At 34.5% G+C, this 20,375-nt stretch overlaps 1 protein-coding gene across 2 annotated transcripts in view; it reads left to right on the forward strand.

Moving 5' to 3' along the window:
- The first annotated feature begins 205 nt into the window (after positions 1-205).
- Positions 206-20,375, forward strand: part of GLCE (glucuronic acid epimerase) — an 86,851-nt gene continuing 66,681 nt past the window's right edge. For both annotated transcript variants that reach the window (XM_016145753.2, XM_016145754.2), the window contains exon 1: positions 206-410. The gene's annotated coding sequence lies outside the window, so the exon portion shown is untranslated. The remainder of the gene's footprint in view (positions 411-20,375) is intronic.

Below are 20,375 nucleotides of genomic sequence, written 5' to 3' on the forward strand. Positions count from 1 at the left end.
GGTATTGCTACCTTTCCCCCCAGTTTATTGATGAGGGGTCGAGGAGAGGAAGAGTCGGTGGGCGGGGCGAATCACCTTTTCTATTTTATAATTGGTCCTAATAGCATCAGAGTCCCGCCTCCTGCTTCTTCGCCGACAGGCTCTTAAGGCTGTCACTCGAGCTGCCGCTACCGCCTCTCACCGTGGCCCCGCCCCTCACTGTGGCTGGGATCTCGCGGGAAGAGCAGCGGGCTCGGCTGTGGCTGAGTCTCCTGGCTGCGCGCGGAGCGGGAGGGCTCACCTCACACAAGCGCTTACTCGCGAAGAGGTTGGAGCTGTTGCTGCAGCCGCAGGCCTGGGCCGCTCCTTCTCTGTCGCCTCCTTCTCTTCCTTAGGGCTCCCCAGTCCGCTCGCCCTCCGACGCTGCCCAGGTAAGGAAGCGTGGAGCGCATCTCCGCCGAGGAGCAGTCGGGGAGCGGGGACACTGAGCAGCCGGGGCAGGCGTGCTCCCGACGGGGGCGGCTCCGGGGGCGGCTCCCGGGGCAGCGCGGCGCTGCCTGGTGGGCGCAAGGCTTGGCGGGGTTCAGGAGTGCGAGGAGCGAGGAGGCGGTGTGGTGGGAGCCTGTGCGTGCGCCCACGGGCGGTGTAGCGGGTGCCTAGGCTCTTCCGGGTGTGCGGGCGGTTTATTGGGGGGTCCCAGGGCAGTTCTGGCTTGGGGTATGGGTAGGTGGTGGAGTAGAGGGTGCCGGGTCTTCGGGGTCGAGAGAGATTTTTCAAGGTTCTGAGGTTCCTTGACTTAGTGTATCGGGGTTCCGGGACAAGGGGTCCCTTTATCCGGGTCCTCGGCTTTTTGGGGGCAGAAGATACAGTTTAGCAAGGTCCTAGGTCTCTGAAGGGGCAAATTATTGGGGTCGAGTGGGGGAGCTTTGAGCGGGAGTGGGCGTCTGTTTCGCATTCCTGGAATGAAGAAGCAGTATATTAGGGTTACGGGGACAGGGTTCTGTGTATCAGGTTCTCCGGAATAGAGGGCGATGTATCTGCGTCCCGCAGGGGCTGGGCCGGGCGCCTTGGTGGGCTGCTCGGGGCGGAAGGGTTTACCACTGAGACCAGCGTCTTTACTGGGATTTTTGCTTTGCCCAGAGGGGGGCGGTAACTTGGCATGGTCTCCAATCTTTTCCGGGGCGACAGAGCGCGTTAGTGGGTACCCGGGTGGTCTTGAACGGAGGGCGCGGCTCAGCGGGCGCTGGGTTGGCTGCGAGCAGGAGGGGGCTCCAGTGGCATCTGGAGTCGGCCCAGTGGACAGTCTGTGGCTGATTAGCATCCTGGAACAGGTCTTTTTCCGCCTAGGTGAGATGTACTCAAATACTTAGTTGGAGAGTTGATCCGTGTTGTTGCCTAGTTGAAAAAAAAAAAAAGAAAAGAAATTGTGGATTTGTTCTGCGGTTTTCTTTTCTCTGCCCCCAGGATCCCTGTGAGGGCGTGCTGGTCTCTCCGCTCTGGGAGCAAGAGTGGCAGCACCTGTCCCCAGGTTGAGCGTGGAAGCCGCTGAAGACTGCGTGGTTTTGGCTTCCCTCTCCTAGGTGGTGTGCTTTGCTGATACTGCATTATTAGATATGTATTAAAGCCTTGCCTGAATGTTAGGCAGAGTCAAGTAATGCCGGGAAGTGTATTCTGCTTCACTTTGTGCTTTGAGAAGCTGTTATGGAGAAGGATAACGTCAAGTTTAGCCTCTAAGTTACATACTGGAATTTGAAGTCCCAAAGCTAGAACTCTGCAATAGCATCGTTTGAGACCTATAAGGGTGACTAACAGCTCTTTTAGATAATCTTACTTAGCAGTTTTATTGTAACAGTACAGTTAGTCGTGAAATTTACATAGAGTTCTTGACAACTAGCCCAGACTTAGATGGAATTCAAAGAAAATGACCTGTATATATATGTATGTACTTTTTAAAAAATATATAGGTCAGAAAGTACGCATTTGCCTGACAGTTCTGGTTAGATTGCTGCCTGGATCAAATTTGTGGTGACAGAAGGAAATATCTAACTATGGGAGGTGAACACACAGAGTACATATATATATATGCCTTACCGTTAAAGTGTACAGCTGAAACTTACTGGATTTCATTAACCAATATCACCATAAAAATAAAATAAAATAAATTAAAATTGCAAAAAAGAAAGAAAGAAAAAAAGATGACTGCTTGATCATAGAGGCCTGTAAATGAAATCTCATGTAACGGGCAGTGGAGCCTGTCCATACTCATAGTAATTCTGTAATTTTAGGTAGACAAACAAATTTGAGTATGCCAAAGCAAAGTATTTTGTCTGCCCTAGTCTTTTTCTTTTGATCTGAGAAACAGAAAGATTAGGGATAATGTACTTAATCCTTGAATCCTGCAATAATTTTAAAAAACAATGGAATCCTGCATAGCAATATTTAACTCTTTGGAGAGATTAAGTTTTCTGTTTCTTGTTGTTATAATTCAACCCAAAATACCCGATTGACTTTTTTAGTTATCAAAACTGATCAGTTGAACAGATACTTGTTTGGAACTACAGCACCCCCCTAACTAAAAACAAAACAAAACAAAAAAACAAAGAAAAAAGCAAAAAAAAAAAAAAAACCAAAATGTACTTTTGAAAGACAAGTGATAAGTTGATTTTAATAACTATTTTTAAAAAGCAGCTTTTCTGATTTCTAAATAAACATAGTGATCAGTCAACAGGTATTCAATTATCTGCTAGATGTCAAGTACTGGAAGTACAACAATTCCAGATCTCATGTAATACCTTACTGGGGGTTTAGCTCACTTTTTTTTATAACCCCTGAATGATAATATAATTTTTGTCTTTTGTGATAACCGGAAACCAAGCAAGATTTTGATCTACCTTCTGAATTATTAAAGAAAGATTAAATTATGATCAGTAGAGTCTGGTTGTTAAATATATATTGACTCTTTAAGGATTAGCACCTATTGTTATGTAAGCTTATAAAAGTCTTTGAAGTCATTCATCAAACTTCCCAGTGTTTGGGAGATTCTTCAAGAGAATATTGCAGAGGCATGGAAGACAGCTATCAATTTTATGCTTTTATATTATTAGAATCTATTACAATGAGCAGACATTACTTAAGTATAAATTAGAGAACTCTAAAAATTAAAACATTTTGTTCACTATGCAAATTTGTGAAATGTACAATATTTATCAGGTCTTTTGTCAGTGTGCCACTTCTGCTGTGTGTACTAGTGAAGGAAAACAATATATTTCAAGGATCTAAAAATTATAGGGGTGGAGGAGCGCACAACAAAATAAGAAAGACTGAGACCTATGTAAAATATTAAAACCTGTTAAAGACATTGGAAATTTAATTTTATAATTTAATCTTAGGCCTTTCTTCTTTCAAATTTAATTGTTTCCTGAATTTGAGAAAGGAAATTTTTAGATTCCCTACAGAATAATTGGGTGTGTGTTCTGGCAGAGGAGGAGGTGTTCTTATTGCACAGATTTCAGGAAGAGATTTCTTTTTGTGAAACATACACATCTGATAGATATGTTTTTCTTTGAGGCATATGCAACATAAAAATAGTTTTATAGTTCATTATTACACTGCTGAAGATGACAATAGCAGAGTGTCTTTTGGATTATTAGTTGAAATTCTAGAATCATAAATATATACTAAAGCAGTTTCTAGAAAGGATATCATAAGACATGAATTCCAGTCTTCACTGTGCAACTAATCGTATGATCTTAGGTAATTCCCTAGTCTCTCAGGGCCTCAGTTTCCATATCTATAAAATTAAAGCAAGAGAAGTTCCTGTCAATAATCAATATAAACTCCCAGTTCCAAGGATTCTGTTGCATTGGTTTTTATGTTACAGATCTGCAGAATTATGTACAAAAAGAGATAGATGTCATAGGAGTAGCTAGTTCTCAAGATATAGTTAATTCGATGTAAATTTTATGTATCATATTATATGTCATATAATTTTAGAAGCCTCTTTTTAAGATACATAGGAATACTTGATTCCAGAATATACATTCATGAAGATAAATTATTTCCTTTTGATAATTTAGCTTTATCTGTTAAAACATTTTTTTTTTTTTTAAATTTCTGATCCCTGATTCTATAGTAGAATATCTGTATGACCTTATTTAACTCTGGATGTAGAATGAGGTCTCTAGTGTTTGACCCCCTTTAATTTATCCTTTCCACTACTGCCAAGGCAATTTTTCTAAGATGCAAATCTGTTCAATGCTTTCTTTAAACCCATACTTCTTTCTTATCTACAGCATTTAATTCTAACTATGGTTACAGGGCCCTTAATCATCTGGCTCATCTCTTGCCTTTCTCCCACTGTAAACCTCAAGCTCTAACCGTAGTAATAAAATCAGTTCACTGAAGGTGCCATACTGTTTCCTGATTTGGAGCCTTTTCACATACTCTCCCCACTGCTTAGAATGTTTTTCCTTTTCCTGTCTTGCTGACAAAGATGACTGATTTTTCAAGCTACAACTTAAGCATTAACAGCTTTTTTAAGTCTGGTCCTTTTTCTTTCTACCTCACTGGATTATTTACTCTCTGTGTCTTGTTCATTCATTCTCTTGTGTTCCTTAGTATGCTGTAATTATTTATATCTGTCTCCTGGACTCAAAGACAGGGTTATATTTGTCTTATTATTTTTTGAATCTTTATTGCTTATTTTTCATTGTTGGTTTTCTTATGTTTGAACTCTCGATGCCCAGATTAATGTCTTCATAATACCTGAGATGAGTTAAGCCCAAATTTCAATCTCGTTTTAATTTCCTAACTTTTGGCCTTTTTAAATTGTCTTATTTTCTTGCACCAATGACCTCAAACTGACATTAGATCTGTAGTCCTTATCCTCATATTTAAGATGTTAAACTTACCACACTATAGGAATTAAGGGTTATGCTGTTAAACTTGCAGAAAAGTATTGCAGAATTTTAAGGTAACAGCTAGTTACTACTATATGTAAAATTCCTAGGAGAGTTATAAAATAGCTTGTATTTCAGATCTTGGACATTAGTGATTTATAGATATTTTACCTTGGCTGCTTTCTATATGGAAAATGATTGTTGCCTGTGTGTGTGGACTTAATAACTGTTTTATATACATTGTCTTTAATTTTCAAAACATATCCTGAACATTTAATAACTTAGGGTCATTATCTACTAAAGAGCAAACTATAACTAGATTCAGGTCTGTCTTAACTCCAGATTCTATGACTTTTCAAAATGCTACCGTATTGTCTGAATATGACTACTTATTCAGTGTATTTTAAATTATTAATAGCTACTTTACTCATTTTGTAAATTGAAGTAGATCGTATGGTTTATCCATTCAGTTTTTCAAAAAAGCTAAAGTAGAGAATTTGAGATTAATTGGACTTTAGAGACCAATTAGTCCAACTCTGTCATAAAGTATGTGAGGGAACTGGCAAAAGAAGTTGAATTACTCACTCAAGATCACACAACTAGTTGGTTGAGTTTCTTCGTTAAGCTAGTTGTGAACCACTGGTATTATAATACCATTATTTGGAAGGAACATCAGATGCCCGACTTCCCCCCCAAGACAGGTAACTAGGAATTAACCTCATCTCTCTCTAGATACATACATACATACATAAATACACATAATTCTTAATCCCATGTGGTTCTTAGCATGTGCTGGATGATCATTAAATGATTGAAGATAAATTACTGATTAATTATGTACTGCGAGATTATCTCAAACTTACTAAAAATATTGGAGAACAGTTTCTAGTTCATGCTTTTTTTTTCTTATATCTGACATAAAACATGTAGTATTGAATTTAATCCAGTCTACACATTTCTTTTTCCTTTTGCATTTTTTTAAAAGACATTATTTATTACTTGCTCTCCTCCAGAAGATGGGAGAAATATGTGCAGAAAAGAGAAAATACAAATTAATTAATTTTAAGATAGAAATTTCAGTCCTGGCTGGCTATTTTCCTATATTTTTTTCAACAATAAAAGCCGTTTCTTTCTGACAGTTTGTTTTACCATACGTTACATTTTCCGACTCTTCTATACAGCTTGAAATCAATTTGAAATCAGTGGGTAGAAAAACTATGAATCTGTTTTTGATTTCTTTTGTGTGTTATTAATTGATGTTTGGGGATATGTCAAGCAAAGGCTCTCTTTGATTGCCTTAAGTCATTTTAGAAGTGGCTGCAGTTGGTGAAGGATGCAAATGAGAGACTCTACAATAATAGAAATCTTGAGAAATATTTTTCTCATTTGGAAAAGTTTTCAGTTCCCTTTTGAAGTGATTTCTAAGCTAAGACTTGAAAGATGAGAAGGTGGATGGGATACCCTGTAGGAAATGGGGTGGATAAAAGAGCACTATAGTTAGGGAACTGCATTTGTAGAGAGCAGATTTGAGGATATGCAGGCAATTCAGGAGGGCTAGAGCTATAGATTTCAAACTATAATGTGCATATGAATCTCCTGGTAGGAAAGGGGCTCATGAATTTGGAGTTCTAACATGTTCATAGGTGATGGAGATGTTGCTGGTTCAAGGATCACGCTTTGCAAACCACTGGGCTAGAGCAGAGGAAGCAAGCCAGAGGAAGGAGTAGGGAGTAAAAGCAAATACCATATTATGAAGGATCTTAAAATAAATGTAAGGAATTTGGATTTAAAGCAGTGGGTAACCCACTGAAGGATGCTAAACATAATAGTTAACTTGGTGAGATTTGTGATTTCCAAGTGGGCAACTAGTGGTGGAAATAATCTTTAGGGGTAAACACTATCTGTATTTGAAACTATATAGATTAGTTAATGTCTGAGAAATGATAATTTACCCATTCATTAATAAGTATTATTTCTCTCCCTAGCAAACTCAGTCCATTTTAAGGAAAAAATTTGGTTATATTTGTTAATTTAGATGTTATATGTTAATTTCTCAGTTCCTTCTTTTAGGGATATTACTTAATAAGTATTATAATTTAACTTATAATTACATTATTAATCTTGTTTGAAGGGATTTAATTTTTGTTCATATTTTACCATCTGATAGCCTTACAGAAAAAGTTTTTTATTGTATTGATTTAAAAATAAGCTAGTTTGGTAGTGCTTATTGTATGGTAGGAGTGATCTTAATGATACATAGTTTATGAGCTAATGTGTCCTTGGTTTCCATAAATGTTATTAATTAGAACATTTAAACTTAATTAATTTTACCTGTTTAAATACCAGATCAGTTTTGCAATATTATAAACTTTATGTGTGGTTGGTATGTATGTATAAAATAAAATATTTTTCCTTGATTTTATAAGTTCTGAGAATTTATTTAAAAAACTTAGAGAAATACAAAAGACAAAAATCTAATGACTCAAAGCATTGCTAACATTATGGTATACTTCCTCCTCCCATGAATATATTTATTCATCTGTATAATGTTTTTTTCCCCCAGGAAGTGGTAAATTATGAAGATTTTTCTACCTTGTTAGAATTGTTTCAAAACCTAATTTTTTAATAGCAGCATAATCTTCTATTGAGTGGATATATAATGATTTAACCATTTTCAATTATTGATCATTTTATTCTTCTGCTGATATTAATGAAAATCTTTGTATGTAAATCTTTCTCCATACTTGATTATTTTCTTAGGATAGAAATAAAAATATTCAGTCAAGAAATAAGAAATTTAAAAAATTATAGATACTGACACATTGCTTTCTAGAAAGGTAATAGCAATTTATATGCCAATATTCAATATTAGTTTTAAAAAGCTTTTCTAATTTGATAAACAGAAATTATCTTAATTTGTATTTCTTTGATTATCAGTGAAGTTGAGCATTGTACATTTTTTAAATAATTACATATAAAATCTTTTTTAAGACATAATGCTTCATGTTATTTTTAAGGCGAAATATTTGAACTATAATGAATGTTTTATTAGAGTTTTTCCTTTTAAAAGATAAATTAATTTTTTGACTAGTTATTACAGAAACATACAAATTTCAAGGACCCAAACAGTTGCCCTGGAGGCAATCACTGTTACCAGTTTCTTTTGTGTAGTTCCAGAGGTATTGTAGATCATGTGTGTATATCTATGTATGTCAAAACATTAGACAAATTATGGAGAACATTCATTAAAATACTGTCTAGTTCAGATGTGGTATTGTGTATACTAAATTGTGCAGTAAAAATTAGAAAGGGTCTAAAAATGATTAGTATCTGGCTACTGGCCCAGAAGGAAGAAAAGCAGCGTCTGGCAGTATTTGGCAGTAATTTTCTATAAGACAAGTGGCCTTAGCTCTTTTTATTATTGGATCGATTCTTTGACAATAGCACTTCTGTTTACAGTACCGATTCTACAATACTGTTTCAAAAAGTAAAGCCAAGTTTTTGATAAATTAGATCGTTTGTTGATACCTGAAACTCTTTAAAATACAAAAGCTATTTGGAGGTATTTAAGAGAACATTTAGGGGAAAGATAACTTTATTCTTAGATATTTTAGGGTTTCTTTACCTGATGGTTACAGTTTTAGCAGAATTTTCATGATTTTGCTGCTTAATAGTAAAAGTTTGAGCTTGAATAATTGCAAATAAAATTAATTATTTTCCTACTAAATTCTTTTTTACCTAATTCAAAAATCAATCAGCCATGGTATAAACCTATTTAAAAAATATATTCTTAAAAGGTTTTTATGCTAATAGCATAGTAGTAATTCATCTCATACATCAAAGGTGTTTTTAAACTTGCCTTGAATGCTACTGCTAAATAAGTGGTTTGAGCAATAAGAATCAGAGCTTGGATTCTACAGAGCTTTAATGCTTTAGGGAAAAGATATTTACTTTTGTGATAGATTTTGTTAAGGCCCTTGCATCCAAAAATAAAATTGGGGGATGACTATAGTTTATTGAATATTAACTCTCTGTGTGGTATATTAGGAGAATTCCTATTGCTGGGATTAGTGTCTCCTATGCCAAGTTAATTATAGGGCTGAAAGGCTGCTAAAGAATTTGTGCCTCATAGTGGTTGTTAATATTTGAGAAGTCTTAAGAAAGAATTTATCAGAGGTGGGAAAATACCATCTGGATTTTTTTTTTTTTAATGTTTAATTTTGAAGTAGTTACGTATTTACTGGAGGATTGCAAAGAGTGTACAGAGAAGTCCCATGTATCTTTCACCCAGCTTCCCCTGATGTTAACATCTTATACAACCACTGTACATTTATCAACACTTAATAAATTCATCCTGATTTTCAAAAGAATTCAACAGATCTTGGTTTTGAACACCTATGTGTAAAAGTGTTTTAGCTGCTGACGTATGTTGGAAAGCAAGTAAAGGTTGCCAGTAATAAAGCTGGTGACCTTGGTATCGTTCCTGAACAAATTCTCAGATTATAGAACACACGTGTTGTTGGTACGTAAACAAGAAAACAGTGATCACTAGGAGCCAGCATGAGTTCATGCAGAACAAGTCATGCCACACAGTCTATCTAGAATTATATCTACGTTTATTAGCTTTTAATTTTGTGCTAGACATTGGGTTAAATGTTTTACATAGATTGCCTCATTTAGTTCTGATTTACACATAAGGAAGGGGACTCCCCAAGGTTAAACAGCTGTAACCCCCAAAGTTTTATAGTTATATATTTGACAGCCTTTTACGGTATCTTTGTAGACAAGAGGAGTGTAGTCCGATAATTACATAGGTAGGTGTATTTGTAATTGATTAGTGCACTGATGTTAAAAGTAAATTGCCTTTTATTCTTAGTGGTGTGCCTCAAGATGCTGTCTTCCCACACGTCCTATTTATGATGTTTGTCAGTTACTCAGAATTGTGAGGGGGAATGCTATAATGTTATGTAACAGAATCAGAATCCTCTCCTACCCCCATCCCCTTATTTTTAATAATCAGAAGAAAAGATTATATGTAAGAAAATGTTATAATAATTTCATATTTGGTGTGTTTATATTTGATAAGAATAAAGCCCGATGATTGAATATTTTTTAAAAATCTGCACAAATATAGAGTTGGAGACTTGGAGAGCTAACAGCAGTGATTTTTTTTTTTTTAAGTAGGTGTGTGCCTGGGTGTGTCTTCTTACTTGTCTGAAGTTAGTGAGTCAGTGGTTTATTATAACTGCCCAAAGGCTAATATCCACTAAAAACAACATTATTTTGAAGGCTGTTGTCTAAATCGTAGTTGAATATCTTCATTTAGCTAGGTATTCTCAGTTCCCTTTGTCACACTTTAAGGAAGGCATTGACAAACAATGTATTCAGAGGAGAGTAATCAGTATGAAGTGTCTTGAAACAGATACTTGCACAATAATTGCAACATTTAAGATTTTCAACTTGGAGAAAAGAACATTTTAGTGGGGTGTATGGTAATGTTTTTAAAATTGAGTAATTGAATGATCTTTAAAATTCTTCTTGTCTCAAATCTGTGATTCTGTGAAATACACGAGGAAATAGCATGCGGAAGAGGGATTGAAACATATCTTTTGCATCCTCAGAGGATAGAATTAGGGACGAGAAATGAAAAAGGAAGGGAAATATTGGTACGTAATGCTGTTTTTAACAATTGAAATGACAAGCGAAGTGGACATTCTGTCATTGAGGCATTAAAGCATTTATTGAGTAGAGTTTAATCAGGCTAGCCTCTAAGGACTTTTCCAACTCTAATCTTTTTCTTTCTTTCTTTCTTCATTCATCATAATTTTCCATAGCAAAACTTTCTCTTAGGTGTATCACTTATTCTCAACAACTTATGGTTTCATATAGTATCAAGTGTTAGTAATCATCATCATCATCATCACCATCATCACAATATAATGCAGATTTAAACAACAGTAGAACATTTTTCACTAGCCAGATTGACAAAGATTAACAAATTCAGTAATACACAATAATGGCAAGGACGTAGAATCACTCACTCTTGTACACCATAGGCAAGAATGTAAATTTGTGCAGTTTTTGGAGTACAAGTTGCTTTACTTATTAAAATGATAAATGTTTATACTTTTGACTCAGTAATTTTAAAGACTTTATCTTTTTTCATTTTAGTATTCATTACATTATGAAAAGCCCAAATTACTCTTAATATGAGAATGGTTAAATAAATGGTAGTACAACCACATGATGGATGTCACAGCCACAAAAAGAAAGAAAAAAGGAGCACTTTTGCATGAGCTCATCTCTAAGATGTATTATTGTGTGAAAAAAAAAAAAAGTTGTGGGACAGCATTTATGATAGGCTGATGTTACTGTAAAAAAAGTAAATTGTGTATTTGTGGGTATAAATACACATAGATATGCACACATTAGTAAACACACTCATGTTTCTCTGTACATAGACTTTTCTGGAAGGATACAAAAGAGAGACCAGTAGTTGCTTCTGGAGAGGGAATGGGAGATTGGAAATCTGAGATCTCAGTAAGACTTTGGTTTGTTTTGGTTGTATATATTTTTTTACTGCTCGAATTACTTTTTTTGGGGGGGGGGTAAGAGTGTATTAAAAAAAAGAGTATATTGTAAATTTTTATTTTGAGGTAATTATAGACTTACACAGGAAGTTCCAAAATTAGCTCAGAAAAGCTCCATGTACCCTTCATCCAATTTCTTCCAATGGTAACATCTTACATAGCTATAGAACAATATCAAAACCAGAAAATTGACCTTGGTATAATCCACAGATCTTATTCAGATGTCCCTAGTTTTACATGTACTCATTTGTGTGTGTATGTGTGTAATTCTTTGCAGTTTTATCATATGTGTAGATTTGTGTAATCATTATCACAGTTGAGATACAGAGCTGTCCCATTATCAGAAAGTCACATCTCTTTATATCCCTGTATAGTCACATCCATCCCCCTAACCTCTAGCAATCACTAACCTGTTCTTCATCACTGTATTTTGTCACTTCCAGATATTATATAAGCAAAATCATATAACGTGTAACCTTTGAGACTGAGCTTTTTTTTTACTCAGCATAATTCTCTTGAAATTTATTCAAGTTGTTGTATGTACCAATAGTTCCTTTTTATTGTTGAACAATATCCCATGGTATGAATGTACCAGAGTTTGTTTAATCTTCAACCATTAATGACTATTTGGGCAGCTTCTCGTGGTTGCCTATTACAAATACAGCTGCTGTCAACATTTGTGTACAAGTTTTTGTGTGGATTGAGTTTTTTGTTTCTCTGGGATAACTGACTAGGAGTGTAAATTGCTGGGTAATTTGGTCAGTGTATTGAAGAAAGGGTAAAGTGTGTTTTAAGAAACTGCCAAACCATTTTCCAGAGTGGTGTACCATTTTACGTTCCTATCAGCATTGTGTGAGAGATCTAGTTTCTCTGTGTTCTTAGCATTTGGTATTGTCACTATTTTTTATTTTAGGTGTTCTAATAGGTATGTAGTGGTATCTCATCATGGTTATAATTTGCATTTTCCCGATGACCAACGATATTGTGCATATTATATTTGCCATCTGTGTATCCTCTTTCATGAAATGTTTCATTATGTCTTCTCATTTTTTAATTAAACTTTTTGGTTTTTTACTGTTGAATTTGGAGAGTTCTTTATATATTCTAGATATGAGTCCTTTGTCATATGTAATTTGCAAATGTTTGTCTATTTCATCTAAGTTGTCAAATTTATTGATGTAAAGTTGGTTATCATGTTTTCTTATTATCAATAGACTCTATAGTGATGTAACTTCTTTCATTCCTGATATTGGTTATTTGTGTCTCTTTTTCTTCATTAGTCTGGCTAGAGGTTTGTCAATTTCATTGCTCTTCTCAAAGAACCAGCTTTCAGGTTCATTGATTTGTCTCCATTATTTCTGTTTTGTGTTTTGTTGATTTTTTGCTTTGATCTTTATTATTTCTTCTGCTTACTTTTGGTTTAATTTGCTCTTTTTCTAGTTTCTAAAAGGCGGAAGCTTAGGGCATCGATTTGAGACTTTTCTTCTTTTCCAATAAGCATTTACTGCTACAAATTTCTCCTTAAGTGCTTACTACTATCCCACAGTTAGCATAATCCCACAATTCTGATGTTATGTTTTTCATTCAGTTAATAATACCTTCTAATTTGCTTCTCCCCTTATTTAACCCATGCATTATTTAGACATGTGTTCTTTAATTTCCAGATACCTAAGGATTTTTTTAAGAAATTTGTATTACTGATTTCTAATTTAATTACCTCATGATCAGGGAACATACTTTGTATAATTGGAATAATTTTGAATTTAGCCTTGTTTTATTTCCTAGATTATGGTCTCTTTTCATAAGTGTTCTACGTACTCTTGAGAAGTATGTGTATTCTGCTGCTGTTGGGTAGAATGTTTTAGAAATGTCAATCAGATCAAGTTGGTTGATAGTGTTGTCCAAATCTACATTAAGACTGTGTAACTATCACCTCTATCTAATTTTAGAACATTTCATCACCCCTGGTACCCATTAAACAATAATTCCCCATTCCTTTTTTCCCCCCAGCCCCTGGCAATCAGTCTATTTTCTGTCTCTATGGATTTGCTAACTCTGGATATTTCGTATAATGGAATCATGCAATATGTGCCCTTTTGTATCTTGCTTCTTTCATTTAACATATTGTTTCCAGGGTTCATCTGTGTTGTAGCATGTATTACTACTTTATTCCTTTTTATGGCTGAATAATACATCCTTGAATAGGTATAACACATTTTGTTTATCCATTCATTCATTGATGGACCTTTGGGTTGTTTCCATTTTTTGGCTATAGCGAATACTGCTACTGTGAATATTCATGTAAAATTTTTAAATTAAACGCCCGTTTTTAATTTTTGGATATATCTACCTAGGAACAAAATTGTTGTGTAATATGGAAATTATATGATTAACTTCTTGAGGAATTACTATACTGTTTTCATGATGGTTATAACATTTTACATTTCTACTGGCAATGTATGATGGTCCCACTTTCTCTACATCTTTGATATTATTATTATTATTATTATTATTATTAACTTAAATTATAGCCATCCTAGTGAGTATGACATGTCATTTCATGGTGGTTTTGATTTGCATGTCCCTAATGTCTAGTGAGGCAGAGCATCTTTTCATGAGCTTATTGGCCATTTGTATGTCTTCTTTGGAGAAATATCAAATCTTTTGCCCAATTTTTAATAAGGTTGTTTATCTCTTTGTTATTGTGTTGTAAGAGCTGTTTATATATTCTGAATGGTATAATTTTGTCAGATATGATTTGCGAATATTTTCTCCCATTCTATAAGTTTCATTTCTACTCTCTTGCTAGTTATCTTTTGATGCACAAAATTTAATTTTGGTGAAGTCCAGTTGATCTGTTTTTTCTTTTGTGGCTCATACTTTTGGTGTCATATATAAGAAATCATTCCAAATCTAAGGTCGTGTAGACCTAACTCTATGTTTTTTGTCTTGGAGTTTATGGTTTTAGCTGTTATGCTAGGTCTTTGCTCCACTTTGAGTTAATTTTTGTAAATGGTGTGATGTAGGGGTCCAAGTTCTTCTTTTTCATGTGGATATCCAACTATCCCAACATTATTTGTTGAAAATGTATTCTTTCCCTGTTGATGGTCTTGGCATCCCTGTTAAAAATCCATTCACCATAGATGAATGGGTTTATTTCTCAGATCTCTTTCATTAATCTGTATGTTATTTTTATGCCAGTACTGCACAGTTACTGTAGCTTTAGTACATTTCAGAATAGAAAACTGTTTTCATTTTAAAAGTTAAGAGTCCTCCAACTTTTTTCCCCCAAGATTGTTTTCATTCTTTTGAATCCCTTGCAATTCTATAGGAGTTTATGGAATGCCTTTTCCATTTCTGCAAAAACAATTGTTGAGATTTTGCTAGGGATTGCATTGAGTCAGTAGATCATTTTGGGGAATATTACCATTTTAACAATTTTAAGCCTACTCATCCATGAACAGGGGATATCTTTCCATTTATTTAGATCTTGAATTTCAACAATCTTTTGTTACTTTCAGTGTATAAATCTTGCACCTTTTTGGTTAAATTTATTCCTAACTTTTATTTTTTTTTGGAGCTATTACAAAAGAAATTGTTTTATTAATTTTCTTTTGTTCATTGCCAGTGTGTAGAAATACAACTAATTTTTGTTTGTTGATCTTGTATCCTGCAGCTTTGCCAAATTTATTAGCTTTACCATTTTTTCTTGTAGAGTCATTAGGATTTTCTATGTATCAGATCATGTCATCTGCAAATAGAGCTAGTTTCACTTCTTCTCATTTTGGATGCCTTTCATTTCTTTTGTCTTGCCTAATTGCTCTGGGTAGAACTTCCAGTAGAATGTTTGAACAGCAGCAATGACAATGAGTTTTTTTTTTTTAATAAAATATAAAACTTAGATTTTAATCACTGTTGAAGCATGTTAGATTTTTAAGATAGAATAATCTAGCCCACCCACTCTTTTGATCAGGACATTCATTAACAAAAACTGTTATGGAAGTTTCTTATAGATTATAAGAAAAACAGTTAGAGAGAATTTAGGAAAACTGGGTTCTAGTTATAGTTAGGTGACCTCGTGCCAAAAAGAAAAAATAGATCAATTGGATATTACCAAAATTTAAAAAATTGTACATCAAAAGATACTATCCAGAAAGTGAAAAGAAAACCTACAGAATGAGAGACAATATTTGCAAATCATATATCTGACAAGGATCTAGTGTCCAGAATATATAAACAACTCTTACAGCTCAACAACAAAAAGACATAATAGAACTATCTTCAAGTTTCAATTGACCTATTTTCAAGTTGGCTGATTTTTATTTTTCTGCTCAAATCTTCTGTCGAACCTTTCTAGTAAATTTTTTTTTGGTTATTATACTTTTCAGTTTCAGAATTTTCACTTGGTTCTTTTTTATTACTAGTATCTTTTTATTAGTATTCTCTATTTGGTGAGACCTCATTCTCATGGTTTCCTTTAGTTCCTTGTCTATGATTTCTTTAAGGTCTTTGAGCATGTTTAAGACAGTTGATTAAAAGTCTAATATGTCTAATGTTGGCTTTTCTCAGGGATAATTTATTTTTTCTTCTGAATGGATCATATATTTTGTTACTTCACATGCCTCAAAATTTTTTTCATTGAAAACTGGATTTTTTAACATTATAATATAGTAAGTCTGGAGAACAGATTCTCCCACCACTCTGGAATTTATTGTTGCTGCTTTTCATGGAGTTTTAGTTTTTGTTTTTTAGTTGCTTTTCTAAATATTTTTGCAAAGACTTCGTTCTTTGTCATGTATGGTCATTAATATTACTGTTCCAGTAGCTTAGTGGTCTGCTAGTGATATGACAGTATTTAAATAACCACACATATCTGTGTATAATTGAATTAAAGTATCTACATTTTGCCTACTATAACCCTACCCGTTTTTTGCAGTGTTAATTTTATTACCAGTTAACTTGAACATGCTTGTAGAAAATAAAAATTGACCATATTTTTTTTTCCTCCAAAACCAACCTTTTATATGCTAGTGGGTTTGTTTTTTCCTATTATTTTTTCTGTGTATTATTTTTTTACATTTACATAAACAAAAGGTATCATTATGCATGTATACTTTTTATCCCGTTTTTTGCCAATATTCCTGAACATTCTTACATGTAATAAAACATTTTTTAAAGCAAGTTGGTTTTTTTTAGTGTTTGTCTAATATATCATTTTCTAAACTTAAAGGAAATAAGCCATTTCCCTGTTGTTAGACCAGTAATCTCACCAGTAACCGAATACTGAAAATATAATGTAACTGTGCTTCGTGGGAGACATTCAGGTAGATACTGACCCCAACTCCCTTCTTTTCTCTTGGTGCCACAAATGCCTGCTCCATTCTTTTTTTCTGCACTCTAGGTCACTCTGCTTACTCATAGTGTCTGTTACCCCATAACATCGAGTTGCATATGTTTTGACTTGCCATGAATATGTTTGCTCTTACATCCAAAATTACTTTATTTAACTTAGTCTCTCTTTGTCACTTACCAAACTGTTGCTCATTTTGTTCAGGTAACTGCCCTCAGTGTGTCAGAGAACCAGGTGACTTGATACATAGAGCTCTACCATCCGGGGGCTAGGCATAGTGTATTCTCTAATAGGAGAGTGTAAGCTGAGAGGCAATGAGGTATACTGTGTGTATGCATGTTGAGATGCTCAAGTGTAATCAAGTAATCATTTTGGAGAGGGCGTAATGAGCAAGCAGCTAAAATCTTCAAGAAAGATGGGAAGCTTAGTATATAACTGCAGATGTATTATCAACGTGTCTGTTTTAGTTAGGCCTCTTCCAGCTATATAAGAAGGCCCAATTTAGACAGCCTTATATAATATAGAAATTTATTAGCTTAGCAGAACTGGAAGTCCAGAGGCATAGTGGGCTTTAGGCTTAGCTATTCAGTACTTCAATGGAGACACCAAGGATTCAGATTCTTTGCATTGTTCCACTCCGTCATCCACAATGCTGGCTTTATACCAAGGCAGGATCTTCCTTGTAGTTGTATGACGGTTGCCAAGAAGGAACTGTATGTTCTGCAAGGAAGAAAAAGTCTGGCGTTCTCTTAGCAGAAAGGACAAACAACCAGAAGCTACCAGAAAACCTCTTTTCATATCTCATCGGCATGATTCCACATTTCTGAACCAATTTCAGGCAGTGAGAATAGACCTACCCATGAGCTAAAGTCAGTTCTCCAAGTTGCTGCCACTTGGAGTTGCAGAATGGATATTGGAACAGGTAGTCATAATGTCTCCTTTGGTTGTGTGTTAGTGCTCTGAGGTTTTTTATCCATTCTTTTTTTATTATACTTTCATAGTCAAATATGCTTATTCATATTTCACTGGTTTAATTGCTCATGTTCAGAGCTTTCTGTCATATAAAGCAATAGAGCAATTATTAAGCATTCCTTTCTTTAAAAAAAGAATGTTGGGATAGTGAAAAGATTGGAATAGTTGGCAAATTTGAATCTGTATCTCCTCATAACCAATAATTTTTAACCTCTTTCACCTCCAGATAATTGACTTAGCTATCATTTATATAGAGACTTAAGTGATTTGATTTGTATCTCCTTTCTTTCTTCAAATGTTGCCTGAAGCATTGTGATAAAGTAGAAAGTGAGCTGGGTTATGATTAAGGTTCTAATTAATTCTAGCTTCTCTGCTTTCCAGCTATGTATGATGATGGGCAAATCACTTTATCTCTCAGACCTTCAGCTGTCTTCTCCATAGGCTGAGATAATACTACCTGTCTTCTCACCAAATTGTTTATGGGAGTTAAAATGATGTGAAGGAAATATGAAAAGTATAGAGTAGCACACAATTTTAAATTATCTTAATATTACACTAATTAAAGAGTAGGCAGTTAAAAGGAGGAAACTTAAATAACATGGGAGATTCTAATCTTAAAAAAATAGTTCTGAGTATTCAAGATATATCAGAAGGTGATGTCCAGCTTCTTTTTTCTTTTTTTTGAAATTAGATGCTTAATGAATAAAAGAAATACGTTTTACATAACAGCTATGTGAATGCTTGATTCTGGTTATTGCAACCTAATAGCTACTTTTGAAGTATTCCCCAGAATCTTTTTACTTCAGATTTTTGCCCTGGTTTTGGTTAAAGCTGTTTTTGAAGATATCGGCTGTGGAGCAAATTGTAAACTATAGTGCTTTATGTGGTTTGCAGGGTGTGATGGATATATTTATTTATTCAGGTTATTGACTTTCCTCATGTGCACTCTGTTCTTTTCCTTTCTTGGAGCATTCTTTTGAAGAACCGTGAGATTTCACACAGAAATGCGGTTGGAGTTTGTTTGTTATTACCAAATGGGAAGTTACATTTCATTGCTGAGAACTCCGAAGAGTAAAACCTCATATTGGTGTTGAATGAAATTAAGATGACATTAAGGAATTTGATTTTTAAAATACTATTTAATATATTCTTCATGTCTTAATGTAGATGTGGAGTCTGAATATGTTAAACTGTAGAGTATTAAGTAGAGTTTTTCTATATCTTATTACTGTTGGTGAAACAAAGTGTATATACTTCTTGAATTGATATCATTCACCCTTTTGTTTTGGGCTAGTTGCTATTATCTATCATGTTGGATTTTTCTGTTAAATTGGAGATACTGTATATAGGCACTGAAGGGAGAGGGAAACTAGTATATGTTGGCTTTGTTATTATATATAAGTGTTCCAAGTACCTAACATTTACGTCACTTTATTATTCTTCCAACCTGATGAGAAAGTATTAGTGTCTCCATTTTACAAAAGAAATTCAGAAATTATGTAAACTCAAAATTATTCTAATGGAGAAATTCCGCTCTCCCTCCCTCTCTCACCCTACCTTCATTACATTTTTCACACCTACCTCATTTAATTGCTATAACTCTTCTTTAAGGAAAATGTTATTCTTTTTTGCAAATGAAGAAAAGAGCTAAAAGGAGTGTACAGTTTAAAGAACAAGAAAATGAGAACATGGGTACCACATTAAGGAATAGAATTTCATTTCAAAGGTTTTTTTTTACATTGATTATCTTTTAAATGATAAAGCAACCTTGCTTTTCTCATAAAAACACCACTCAGTCATGATGTTTATACTTTAAATTGTTGTCTTTGATTTATAGAAATGTTAAGAATTTTTTCATCTATATTTATGGGAGATTTGGTCCTTCATTTTCTTAGAATGTCTTTTTTCATATTGATAATCAGGGTAGTTCCAGCCTTGTAGAATGAGTTGAGAAATGTTCCCTCCTTTTTCAGTTTTCTCGATATTTTTTAGTATTGATATTATTTCTTCCTTAGATTTTTGTAGCATTCATCAGTGAAGCCAGTTAGGTCTGAGGTTCCCTTTATGGGAAGATTTTAGACTATAATTCTAATCTTTTTGATATAATGTTATTCTGATTATTCTTTCTTAAGTGAGTTTGGGTAGTTTGTCTTTGAAGAATTTTTTTGTCTGAGTTATTAAATTTATTGACATAAAGTTGTTCATAACATTTCTTTATTATTCATCTTTTAGTATCTATTTAGATACTAAATAGATACTGGTATGTTCCCCCCGCCCACCCTCCCCCACCCCCCAACTAGTCTGGCTAGAGGTTTATCAGTTTTACTGACCTCAAAAACCAGCTTTTGGTTTAATTGACTTTTCTTTTGAAATTTTCAATAGACTTTAGTTTTTAAGAGAAGTTTTAGATTCACAACAAACTTGAGTAGAAAGTGCAGAGTTTCCATACCCTTCCCTCGCCACCCCGCCCCCCCCCCCGCCCCCTGCTTCTTCCCTACATACATAGCCTCCCCGATAATCAGCATCCCCACCAGAGTGTTATATTTGTTAAAATTGCTGAACCCGCATTAACACATCATTATCACC

Source organism: Rousettus aegyptiacus, unplaced genomic scaffold, assembly GCF_014176215.1.
Source record: "Rousettus aegyptiacus isolate mRouAeg1 unplaced genomic scaffold, mRouAeg1.p scaffold_m13_p_3, whole genome shotgun sequence".
Classification (NCBI taxonomy): domain Eukaryota; kingdom Metazoa; phylum Chordata; class Mammalia; order Chiroptera; family Pteropodidae; genus Rousettus; species Rousettus aegyptiacus.